This window comes from Notamacropus eugenii, chromosome 1 (assembly GCF_028372415.1).
Source record: "Notamacropus eugenii isolate mMacEug1 chromosome 1, mMacEug1.pri_v2, whole genome shotgun sequence".
Taxonomy (NCBI): Eukaryota; Metazoa; Chordata; class Mammalia; order Diprotodontia; family Macropodidae; genus Notamacropus; species Notamacropus eugenii.
In genome coordinates this window covers 248,181,281-248,194,432 of record NC_092872.1, presented here as the reverse complement: position 1 = coordinate 248,194,432, position 13,152 = coordinate 248,181,281, and the positions used below count along the sequence as shown (strand labels likewise).

The window sequence follows — 13,152 nt, the reverse complement described above, 5'->3', positions numbered from 1 at the left end:
AGTTGTTGAGACAAAAGAAGGATCAAATCACTAGTCCCTCTCTGGGGAAACAGTGCCCATTGATCATAGCTTCCTGAGCCCTCCAAGGCCCCCATTAACTGCAAATTATGTTGAACATCTCATCTATTTTGTGAATGAAATGTAAAAATAGAAGCTTGTTGCCTGAGGATGTTATGGAAGAAGGCAGGCAGCTCCATTTTGAATCTCTATAGAAAATAAATGAAATGAGATTTCCAATTGCCTGGACTTGGCTTGGGGTTGACTTTCTCTACCACTGTTCCCATAGAAGTCACCTTTCCTTGGAGGAATTGCTGCTGTCCAACCTGCCTGGGTTATGGGAAACACACATCTGATTTTCTTCAAGTACTCATCAGTGACTAAAAAGAGCAATGCCTTTGGGAATTTGTTGGTGAATAAAAATAAGAGAAGCAACATAGTAAAGCAAAACAAATGGTCAAGGTAAGACTCAGGAGACTTGGACTCAAACCCTAGTTTGGTTATTTTCTTGCTGTGGAGCCTTGGACAATTTATTTAATCTCTTTAAGCCTAAAAAATTGAGATGAAAATAATAAATTGGGACAATATTTTCTAATGAAAAACACTTTGTAGATCTTAAGATCATAGATCTAGAGCTCATCTAGTTCACCTTAAAGGTCATCTAGTTCACCCTGCTCTTTTTTACAAATAAGAAAAGTAAGTTCCAGAGATTTAAAGTGACTTACCCAAAGTCACACAGCTAGTTAGTGGCTGAGCAAGGGTTGTAACCCAGGCCTAATTGTGCTTGATTCAAGAGGAACTTGGACCAAGGAGCTGACTGAGTGGCAAATTTTGGCCCTAAAAAAGGAAAAACCTCCATAGTGGTCCAAAAACAGAATGGATTACCTCAAGGAGGTATTCTAGAGGAAGCTTTTCAGGCACGTTCATAGGATCATAGTATTTAGAGGACCTTGGTTTACTAAACAATGTATAGATATTACAGGAGTGATTCATGCTTCAGATATAGAATCAACTTAATATAACTGGCATTTTTGATGTATACTGCATTCTGGGGACTGTGGTAAGTGCAAGAAATATAAAAAATTATAATATTGATTAAGGAGATTATATTCTCCTTGGGGGAGCACACATTTAAGTTAACATATAAGATTTTTTTTACCAGACTTGTGATTTCATCAACATATGTCAGTATGCTCCAAAATAGGAGAAAGGGATTCCTTGGTTAAGTGTTGCTTTTGTTTAGTTGTTTTTCAACTGTGTTTAACTCTTCATGACTCCTTTTTGGATTTTCTTGGTAAGGATAATATAGTGGTTTGCCATTTCTTTCTCCAGGTTATTTTACAGAAGAGGAACTGAGGCAAATAGGATTAACTGATTTGCCTAGGGTCATATAGCTACTAAGGGTCTGAGGTTGGATGTGAACAGCCTGACTCCAGTCAGTGCTCTCTGCACTGTGGCACTCCCTAGCTACCCCTTGGTCAGGAAACATTTGCCAATTACAGGGCTTTTCTCCAATTCAACCACTACTCTCAGTGTTCCCCAATATTCTCCATTCTGTCTCCTTCCATAGAAGCTCCCATCCTTTCCCCTTTTTGGCTGAATGTGGATCTGGCAGGGTAGTTTTAAGCTAACTGCTACCTGGTACCCACAGAAGCTGCTGTGCAAATACCATTGAAAACCTTTCTGTTGATCCAGCATACAACTCCCCTCTCCCTCATATCAACTTAGAGGAAAAGTTCTGTGCTCAGTGACCAATGACTAAGAATCCCAATCCACCCTCTTTGAGTTTGTGTTGGACAATCTCACAGGATATGTGGGCATGGATGGCTTGTGATCTATATCTCAAATCTTTTACATTATTTCCCGCCCCCCCCCCCCAAAAAAAAAATCACTCTTCTAAATGTTCCTTTCTGCTGACGATACCACCATTCTTGTGGATAGAGTTCTGGGCCTGGAATCAGGAAGATGAGTTCAAAGGTGGCCTCAGATACTCACTAGCTGTGTAGCCCTGAGCAATGCACTTATCCTCTGTTTGCCTCAGTTATCTCATATGTAAAATGCAGATAATTATAACACCTATTTTGCAAGGTTGTTGTAAGGATCAAATAAGATAATATTTATAAAAAGTATTTAGCACAGTGATTAGCACATAGTAGGTGCTCTGTAAAAATACTTATTCCCTCCACTCAAGTCAAATGTTATTTTCTCTTTATCTCATCTTTTGAAATTTCTATTTTGTTTATGTTTTACAATGTACAGAAATGTCAGTGCATGCATAATTTATTAATAAATAAATATGTATGTACTGAGGGTACATGTTCAGAATTTTTTAACTGATGTTTAATCAGAGGAATTTGGAGGTCACTTGATTCAGGAAATCCCTGTAATGGATTTCTTTTACCAATGCAGACAGACATATTCTCTGCAACTTAGTCTTAGGGGGTAGATAGGAGTCATTGAGAGGTTAAGTATTTTGCTCAAGATCACACAGACAGTAAGTATAAGAGATGGGACTTAAATTCAGGTCTTCCTGACTCTGAGCCCTATTCTCTATCCACTACCCCATGTTGGCTTCAATATAAAGTATATACAACATAAACGTGAAGTAATTTAGAATGGATGGAGCGGGGGAGAACAATAACAACTGAGGGAACTCAGCCTTGAGTGGTACTCAGATCCAACTGGCAGATTGAGAAAGGAGAGCATCCCAGGAATGGAGGAAGAAAGCTGATGCAAAGACAGAGAGGAGGGAGAAGAAGAAACTTCAGAACTCCCTTCCAGCTCTACAGTGAATCTATCTGGGAAAGCACCAGACGTGGGTTCAGAAGACCAGGATTCAAATCCTTACTCCAATACTCTAACTTTGTGAACTTGGTAAAATCCCTTAATCTCTCTGAACCTCAGTTTCTTTATCTGTAAAATAAGAAGAATCATGTATGTCCTACCTACTTCACAAAGAATCAAATGAAGTAATCACTATAATGTCTATGAATGTCAACTATTTTGATTACATACTCAACAGCAAAGGGTAGTGTTCATAGTGGAATTATAATCTATGATCCTAAAAGGAAATAGCCTTTTGAGGGACAAAAAGAAATGGTTGTATCAGAGTGCATACTCATTTATTCTATGAATATTTACCAAGTCTCTACTCCATAGAAGGCACTGACTCAGCTAAATGCTAGAATAGACAAAGCTCATTCAAACATGGTCCCCACCCTCCACGAAGTTACCGTCCACCAGGGGGCATAAGACATACGTCAATAAAAACTATTCTGCAAAATGGAATGTGAAAAATACCATGTACCCAATAAAAAGCTGTATGCCTCCCGCCTTTTGGCAGGACATGATGGATTAGAGGTACACCATAAGAAAGACATCTTCCTATATTGCCAAAGTATTGCTTTGCTTTGTTTGGCTATACTTGGTGTTTACAAAGAGACTTCTCATGGTGAGGGGGGGATAGGGGGATAGTGATATCTTGATAGTTAAAAAAAAAGAAATGAGCATTGACACATTTTAAAAATACATAGAAAAAAACAAAAAGAAGTTCAAAAGGAAACACAGGGCAAAGATATTACTACCTTAGTAAATGTAATAAGCGTCTAAAGCAATCAACCACATAAGAGAAGTTCTAAGTTTCTTATACAATCTTTTTTTAGTTCTTTGCATATTGAAATATTTATATTTAATGACCATTCCCCAAGAGACAAATGGCCAAAGGATATGAACAGATAGTTCTCAAATGAAGAAATACAAACTATCAGCAACCATGTGAAAAATGCTCCCAAATTACTAATAATTAAATGCAAACTTAAACAATCCTCAGCCATCAGACTAGCAAAGAAGATGAAAAAGTGAAGTGGATTATTGTTGAGGGAACTGCAATAAATCAGGTATACTAATGCACTGATGGTGGAACCGTGAATTGGTCCAGCAATTTTGGAAAGCAAACTGGAACTCTGCTTCCCCAAAATCAACAAGTTATATGCACCTTTGGATCCAGAGATACCCTGACTAGATCTATATCTCCAGAGATCAAAGAAAGAGGAAAATGACCCCTTTGTACAATGTGTGAGTGAGTGTGTGTGTGTGCATGTGTGTGTATCTGTTCTTTTTGTGGAAATTAAGGGAGTGCCCATAAGTTGAAAAATCACTGAATAAGTTGTGGCATATAAATGTAATGGAATACTCTTGTGCCATAAAAATTATGAAAGAATGGTTCAGAGAAACCTGAGAAAACTCATATAAACTGATGCAGAGTGAAGTAATCGTAAGCAGGAAAATAATTTATATTGTAACAAAATGTGATAAAGAACAATTACTTTGAAAGACTTAAGAACTCTGATCAATACAGTGACCAACTGATTCCAGAAGATGGATTATGACATACATTACGTACCCTCTGACGGAAAGGTGATGGGCTCAAGGTCCAGATGGAAACATATATACTTTTGGATGTGGTCATTGTGGGACTTTGTTTTGTTTGACTATATATTTGCTGCAGGACTTATTTGTTTGTTTTCAATCAATAGAAAAAGGAGTGGGATAAGGATGGTGAAATTGATGATAGGGAAGGAAGGAAGAAAGAGAGTGAGAGAGAAAGAGAGAAGAAGGGAGAGGAGAGAAGGAAAGATGGAAGGAAGGAGGAAGAGAGCAAGGGAGAGAGGAAAGGAGTTAGAGGAAAAAAGGAAAATAAAAAAGAAGAGAAATTTTTAAAAGAATATTTTAAATGCATGGAAGAGAATAAAAGAAGAACAGAAGGAAATACAGAAAAATAGTAGTCTTGAAAGTTATATATTTAATTTATAAATACATAAAAGGAAAAACAGTTATATTCACATTTTCCATGCAATCCTTTCTATTCTACTTTGCATAAAGAAATGCTTATTTTATTTGTTTGTTAAATTCAGAATAATATTAAAAATATAAATGGTTGCTGATTATGTTCATAATAAAAATGAAATCAGTTCTTTAAAAATAAAAGAAGATATTCTAGAAGTTTAGAGACTACTGCTAGCTGGAGTAGTCAGGGCAGACTTTAAGGAGGAGGTGACACAGAGGGTAGGATTTTGACATATATAAATGGAGAGAGACACTAGGCTGAAGAGGCAGGTTTTTCTAGAGGTACAGAAATCACCTCCCTATCTCTTCCTTTGGCAGTAGCAGGATGGTGCTAAGAGTTTGAATCCTGGCTCAATGATTTATGTCTATATTACTTTGAATTCATAACAACTCTTTGGGGGCTCAGTTTCTCCATCTGTAACATGAAGGTGATACACTAGATGACTTCTAAATAAAGCCCTTTCTAAGTCTAAATCTATGACCCTATGGTAGTTAGCAAGGGTACAGGCTAGCCCTGTTGGAGAAAAGTCCCCTCAGCAGGGAACTGGCCCTGCTTAAAGACAAATCCAAATAGACTTATATTCCTGCCCTCCTTTCCAAAACAAGTGACTCCAAAGTATGCAGTGTAACCGCAGAATAGCAAGAGCCAACCTGATGGCAAGGAGCAAGAGAAATAGAAGTATTCCAAGGTGCCAAGGAGAACCAGCTACAGTTCTAAGAGGGTATTTATGAATTGCCACCCTGGAGTTAAGCAGCCTTTGAAGTATGGTCATAGATATATTATACACTTTGATCAGGTCCTGAAGCTTTCAAGAATGCATTTATCCCTTTCAGTTGGCACTGTTCATCAAATATTTATAGGGGCATCTTGTAACTAAAAAGATGGAATGGTCCTGGGGGAATATTATTTACAATAGATGTTTATCTTGATGAAGGGGGACCCAAACAAGGCCCTCATTAATTATCTAATCTGGCAGTTCTCTCATAACTTCCAGGGCTTTGCATTCATAGCACCAAAAGTGGAAGCATATTTCATCCCCAGCTTCTGTCCTGAGTTGCCTGTCAAGTTGCAGATGGAGAGATCTGGCCTCGGTGCCAAGTGCTGACTTGGGCTCTCTGTCTCTCTCTCTCTGTCTCTCTCTCTGTCTCTTTCTCTCTCTTTTCAATCTAAGTGTAATGTTTTCTGCTATACTGGGTGTTTTAGAAGCCATGTGTAAATAAGTTAGCTGACTGAGGCATCCCATAGAAGAATAGTGGGGGATTCATATGGAAAGGGATATAAAGGCCAGATTGAGAAGGACCTAGAATTTCAGACTAAGAAGACAAGGCAACAATCATTTCTTAGGCCCTTCCTATGGACCAGGCATTGTGTTAAGCACTGGCTATACAAAAATGACCAAAAAGAAAGATAGCCCCAGCCCACAAGAATCTTACACTTTAAAGGAGCAAGAAAACCCACAAAAGTTGGGGGGTAGTGAAGGTATCTGTCAAGGGGACTTAATGTTGACATCAGGAATGTCAGAAGCACAACAAGGTGGAGAGGTGGGGGATGAAGGTTAGCTGGCCTTGGGAGCCTGCATAGTTAAGTCAATGGAGAACTTGGAGGTCAACGTTAGGCTGACCATAGCCCCAGAATGGGTGGTAAGGGTGATCAACAGAAGCTGAGAGTGGGTGTTTAGACAAACAACAAGCAGCCTGCTTGTTGCATAGAGGTCAGAGGCCCCTTAGAAATTCCCCAAGGTAAGAAACCACAAAAGTCCATTTTGTGCCCATAAAATGAGAAATAAATCAGAAGGTTAGATACTGTAGAAGAGTCCTGGCTTTGAGTCAGAAGACCTAGGTTCAAATCCCACCTCTTTTACTTATTGCCTGCATGACCTTAGACAAGTCATTTTCTGTAGGTCTCAAAAAATGAAATGGTTGGAGCAGTTAACCTATAAGGCTCCTTCCATTCCTAAATTTCTGATGTTCTTGACTATCAGTTCTCTCTCTACACACATCTCTATACCAGCCATTTTAATAGACAGAATTAATGAGCAACATGAACAAAAGGCACTTTATATTCAGTTAAAATGGGGCAATTATTTTGTTATGAGACTTGCGTAATGATCTCTACGTGATATTGTACTTATTAGTTAAAATTCAGCTGAGGGTGTATGGTTTCCCAGAGAAGAGAAGAGAAGAGAAGAGAAGAGAAGAGAAGAGAAGAGAAGAGAAGAGAAGAGAAGAGAAGAGATGGGACTGATTCTGATAGCCATTTTTCTGAAAGGAATTATAAGAAACAGTGTGAAAGCACATTGCCTAAGATAGCAAGGTATTTTGCTTTTCTAGAAAAACACATAAAATTAGAACACAGAGCCTGGGTCCACTTCTTTGCCATAGTCCTTCTGAAACAGGGAGAAAGGCAGTGAAAGGAAGAGAAAAATGAGGAATGTGTGGTCCTCCAGGAAGTTAGAGGAGACTGACATTAGCTGGCTGAAATCCATTTTTCCTGGCCCATTTCAAGCTCCTACTTCTCCTTGAAGCCTCACTGGAGCACTGGCGGCTATCCCTTCACAGAAGTTCTAAATGGTGTTCATTGTCTGAAATGCAATTTAGAGCAAAGTCACAGGCTGACTTGGATTTGTGTGTTTATAGTTTGTTTGTGAAGTTTCCAACCAACTCCTTATGGAACAGGCACAGATCACAAAACTCCCTGTCTGTCTCACAATACCTAGTACTGTGTTCATCCCAGAACTGATACTCACTTAGAATTCTTTCTATTTAATCCTAAGAGATGATGGATCTAGTGGAACAAAAAGCAAGCTTCGACTGGGGAACCAGTTAGCTAATGGCATTGAAACAAAAGATCCAAAGAATATCTAATCACTGTGGGAGACCCAAAAGATGAGAATGATGATGATGATGATGACAATGATATTATTTACATGGCAATTTAAACTTTGTAAATCCCTTTATAAACCTCTCGTTTTATCCTTACAACAATCCTAGAGGATAGGTATTGTTCTTATCCCCTTTATACAGATGAGCAAGCTGCAGCAGGCAGAAGTTAATTGACCTGCCCAAAGTCACACAACTAGTAAGCATCCAAGGCCAGAGACTGGATTTGTACTCATATCTTTCTGACTTCAGGTCCAGTGTTCTAGCCACTTCCCTCCCAAGCTGTCTATGACAGAAGCATGCAGTAGATGTAAGTCAGTTGACAATACCTGACTAGCATCATAAACAAAAGCAGTCACATGTCATTCATATGATATGTAGGATCAGAGAAGGACATGGCCTAGCTATGCATGGGGCAGTGGGGAAAGTGTTGACTTTGGAGTCAGAAAGCCTAGATTTGAATCATAGTTCCACCACTTAATGCTTATGGGACCTTGGGCAACTTGTTTCACCTCTTGGGCCTCCGTTTCCATATCTGTAAAAGGAGGTGGGGGCTGGACTAGTTGGCCTCTTCCAGCTATATATTTACAGACCTATGTATTACTAGCTAGGGGGTCATCTGAGTTTTATATTAGCATCCAAAAAAGTAAATGGACCAGAGAGGGAAGACCTCTAGCATGAGGAGAAGATCTGTTATAGTGCACATGTGGAAGGACATGAATCAAGGGCCTCGGGCTGCCCCTGGCTACCCAGAGTCACCCTCTCTAGCCACTCTACCCCATTGTATTCTCACTCCATGTGTCAGTCAGTCTGTCAACAGGCATACTAGGCATTGTGCTTGGTGCTAGGAATGCAAAGAAAGGCAAAAAAACAAATTCTATTTCTTTTCACATGAACAACCTCTGCCCTGGAATCTTCTTCTCCATGGTGGTGACTCCCTGCTTAGAATGAGCACTTTAAGGATTCCACCCAAGGTTCTCCTCACTCAGTCTTCCTTTCCACCTCCTCCATTCCCCTTTATGTATTGTCTTCTACCCATTCAAAGGCAGTGGTCACTGTCTTGCTTACCTGCATTCATATCCCCACTGTTTAGCATAGTACCTGGGACACAGTAAGCACTTAATAAATTATCTTTCTTTTCTTCCTCCTTCTTTCCTTCCTCTCCTCACTCCTTCCACCCTCTCTTCTTCTTTTCTCCCTTGCTTCCTTCCTTTCATCCCTCCCTTCCCTCCCTTCTCCTTTCCCTCCTTCCTTTTCTTCCTTTTTTTATTCATTCCCTCCCTCTTTCCTTCTTCCTCTTTTTCCTCCCTTCCTTCCTTCCTTCCTTCCCTCCCTCCCTCCTTCCTTCCTTTCTTCTTTCCTTTGTTTCTACCTTCCTTTATTCATCCCTGTAAGGGAAAACAAAGTAGAATCATTTGTTGTTTTTGTTTTAGTATAATCAAGAAGTATAATGCCTCTGTTTGTTCCAAGATCCAAGGCCATTTAGATTGTAAGGCCAAGAATCCTGGAAGGGTGGAGTGTGATGGCAATAAAATTAGGATCTTTTGCTATTTTTGTTTTACTAAAAATGCCTCTGATTGAGTAATGTGATTAAAGAAGATCTTTCCCACCCATTAATGGGCCTGCCCATTAAAGGGAGTTTGATTAAGGAAGATTTGTGGGAAGGCCCAAGCCTTTTGTTAATGAGGCACTGGTTTTCAAGGGTTGAGATGCCCTCTGGCTCTATAAAAGATTTAAACACTTTGAGTTGAGGTTTTATTCTGGGACTTACTAACTGAAAGTGTTTGTTTGGCTAAAGAAGGACTCTGGGAAGCCGCTAAGGAGCTCCCCCTCCTTTAAAAACTCAGATGTCAGTTCTTCCCTCTCTGGTAACTAGGGTCAGATAGTTGGACCTGTCTGTAGAATTCAGGCAGAGGAAGCCATATCTGTAGATCTTTGATTTCTTTGTATTTTCTTTGAAGTTCAGGGTCCTGACTCCCCTGAACTAAGTGAATGATATATGTGCTTGGTTAAAGGAATGATACTTGTGCTTGATTCAAGTCATTGTTAACCCCTTGAAAGTTGTCTTTCCTTTTAGAATGCAGATCTAACAACCTGTGATAGCAGGCCCCCCATGTATGTTAGGGTGCTTACTGTTACAATTCCCTACCTCCTTCCTTTTTCCTCTCCTTCCTTACCTTTCTCCCTCCCTCCCTCCCTTCCTTCCTTCATTTATGTATATAGACAGGATAGATATCCTGAGGGAAACTGCAGAAATTCCTATGAGCTAGTTAAGGTTCTAGAGAGCTATTTGCCAGGTTTTTCAGTCTCCCATTTGGCAGCTTTTCTCAGGAAGTTCCCACAGAGAGAGTGATGGAATGTCAGCTGCTCAGTCTCCAGCTCCAGATGCACTTGGTGGGATGCAGAGCCCATTGGGCCTTCCTAGGCAAGCTGCCAGTGGCCCTGCCTTCAGCCCTAAAAGAGCAGAGGAGTCTTCCTTGTTTATGGGTTCTGTATACAACACTAGTCACCTGTTTCATTGGGCTGCCTTGAGATTTGTTATCAGTGGGGCTTGCCAGACATCCCTCTGCTAGAGGCTATAAATCAGCTGAGTGGTTCTGCTTCAGCTCTGAGGTGCAGAGGGCATCTCTTTAGGAGAAAGGACAACAGAGAGGGATTACAGCCTCCCTGGTCTGATGGCTGCTTCCCCATATTACTCAGGCTCAGTTTCCAGCTTGCTAATTGCTTTGAACAAACCACTCAAGCCTTTCATTTCACAGAGCAGAGAAGGGGAATTTCAAGCCCATATTTCCTTGTACAAAGACCTGTTCCTGAAGTAGGCCAGATGGACTATGCTAAACACCAAGCTTTGCTCTTGTGAGATACCAGCTCCAGGCTAAGCAATGAACTGAAAAGGCTGAACAACAGAAAACTTGTGTTCAAGTCATTGATGAAGAGTGAGAAGAGACCTTAGAGGTCATCTAATCCAGAAGTGTCAAATACATGGCTCCTCTCCTGTGCATCCTGGGACCAGATTAAAATATAATTGGGAAAAATTCAATAAAATAAATGAAAATATAATAGAATATAGATAATGTTAACATGTGATTTTCTAAGTCAATATGCAACCCACAGAGATGCTCACATAGTTTAGCAGCTTTGTTTCTACTTGAATCTCACCCACTCACCACCATCTAGTCCAACCTCCTCATTTTACAATAGAGGAAGCTAGAGCCCAGGGAAGTTAACTGACACCTAAGGTCATATAGGTAATTTCAGAGGCTGGACTTAAACCTCTGTCCTCTGACGCCAAAGCCAGTGCTCTTTTCATTGTACCTCCCTGTCTCCTGTTGAGGCCCCCCAACCCACTTCATCAATCTCGAGGCTTTAAAAGATTTCATAAAATAATCAGAAACACCAATAATTCATAAAACAATAGCTCATTTATTATGGTAAATGGTAATACACACAAGAAAAAGCAGAAAGCTGATGAGGCACCCAGAAGCCAGGGAATAATGGAATAACAACAAAAGGAGAGGGATTGAGGACAAAGGATGCAACATATTGAGGTTAGAGAAGCAAGGTGTAAAGGAAGGAGAAAGAGGGTTCAGTGGTGATTCTGAAAGAGGCTGCCCTCAGACTTGGCACATTTGGACTATTGCCTCTTCTTCTAGTTCAATGGGTGGGACTCCTGAATCTGCAACTATAACTAAGTTAAGGCAACTGGGCCTTTGTACCAAGTTACCAAAACAAAGAAGGCACAGATGTTGCCATCTCTATGTGGATTGTCTCCTCCACTAGCCACCATATCGCAGTCTGTGCTCTATCCTATTCCTTTCTTCAGCAATGGCCAGTCCTTCAGCATCAACTAAGAGGCATCCTGACACATCCTGCATCCCCCTGTCCACCAAACACCTATACCCCATGTGAGTGTGTCTTCTTCTACCTTGCTCCTCACCCTCTTCATTCTACAAAAATTATTAGTTAACAGTTCTGCCTGGAACCCATGTCCTTCACACTTGGATAGCTTATTGCTCCATAGTAGTCATAAATTTTTTGATAGTGATAGCAAACCAAGTTTTCTCTTTGTCTTAAGCATTACAAGCAGAAGGCTAGCCAATGGCTAATAACCTGGTACCTGCCTCTGATTTCATAAGTAAGGATGACTGTCCAACAGAGCATTGCAAATGGTTAATGAATGCATCTACATGATGGATCTGTCTACAGTAGCCTATGGGATGTTATCCAGGGACACAAAGGGTGAGGAAGTGAGGAGTATGTTTTATTGTCTTACAATCAGATGACATGTAACTCTCTGAGTATGAAATGTCTAAAGAAGGGGCCAGGGACATGGTGATGGCCAATCCCCTGATAACTTAATATTTGCTCTGGTCCTTTTCTCCCTTTTTTCCCTCATAGGTGGCATCACATGCCATTGGGAGTCAGAAGAACTGGCTATCTCACTAACTCACTGTGTGACTTCAACCAGGCATCTTCATTTCTCTGGGAATTAGCTTCCTTATCTACAAAGTAAAGGGGCTTAAAGAACATTGCCAACTCTTAGTGGTCAGTTTCCATTCTCTACTCCCATGTCCCCATACATAAAGCAGTCTACTGACTTAAATAAAGAAAATCACTAGAAAAGCTCTCCTACCCCACCCTACTCATGAAAATATGTATAGATAGATAGAAAGCCAGATAGATATGAACCAATGATATGAAAAAGAAGTTGCCTTTTGGCCTGATTGTCCCTTGTTAAAGTTCTCTTCACATACCCAGTGACTAGTTTCTCCCACCATGCCTTTTACACTAGCATCTGGAGTATATTCAGACATACATCTTAAATAAGCTTAGGACATAACTAACAGCTGTGGCCAGCAGTCTGCCTCCCTCCTGTCCCTCCCCCAAAGTCTCAGACACACATCTGTTGCCCCTTTTTCAGCATTCTCAAACTCTATCACCCAGTTTACACCACAAAACCTGATCTCTCTTAAGCAGTAGGAAGAACTGGGATCCTAATAGCTAATAATCATGATAAATAACATGAAATAACACTTAGAGATTTCAGGGTGCTTTACAGGTATTATTTCATTTGATCTTGATGACAACTCTGTAAGGCAGGAGCTATTATTGACCCCATTTTACAGATGTAGAAACTGAGGCTCAGAAAGGTTAAGTGATTTACCCAGGGTCAGGGTCACAAAGCCGGTAAGTGTCTCAAGTAGGATTTGAACTCAGATCTTTCCTGATTCCAAATCCAATACTCAGTCTACTGCACCACCTATCATGACACCTCTAATCGTGCAATGATGGTGGCCTCTGAATAGTTTTAGTGTTTCGTTTTTCTAATCCCTCCTAATTAAAATAATTGTTATAGCAAACATCTTACCTTAATCCTGAAATCTCTAAATGAATGATCAAACTAATTGGCCTTTAAAGCCTTTTACAGCT

The 13,152-nt window shown here is 40.2% G+C and overlaps 1 protein-coding gene across 1 annotated transcript in view; it reads right to left on the bottom strand.

The window, feature by feature from the left end:
- The window catches only part of CALY (calcyon neuron specific vesicular protein), a 177,726-nt gene that overhangs the window by 125,068 nt on the left and 39,506 nt on the right, over nt 1-13,152 (bottom strand). The window lies entirely within an intron of this gene.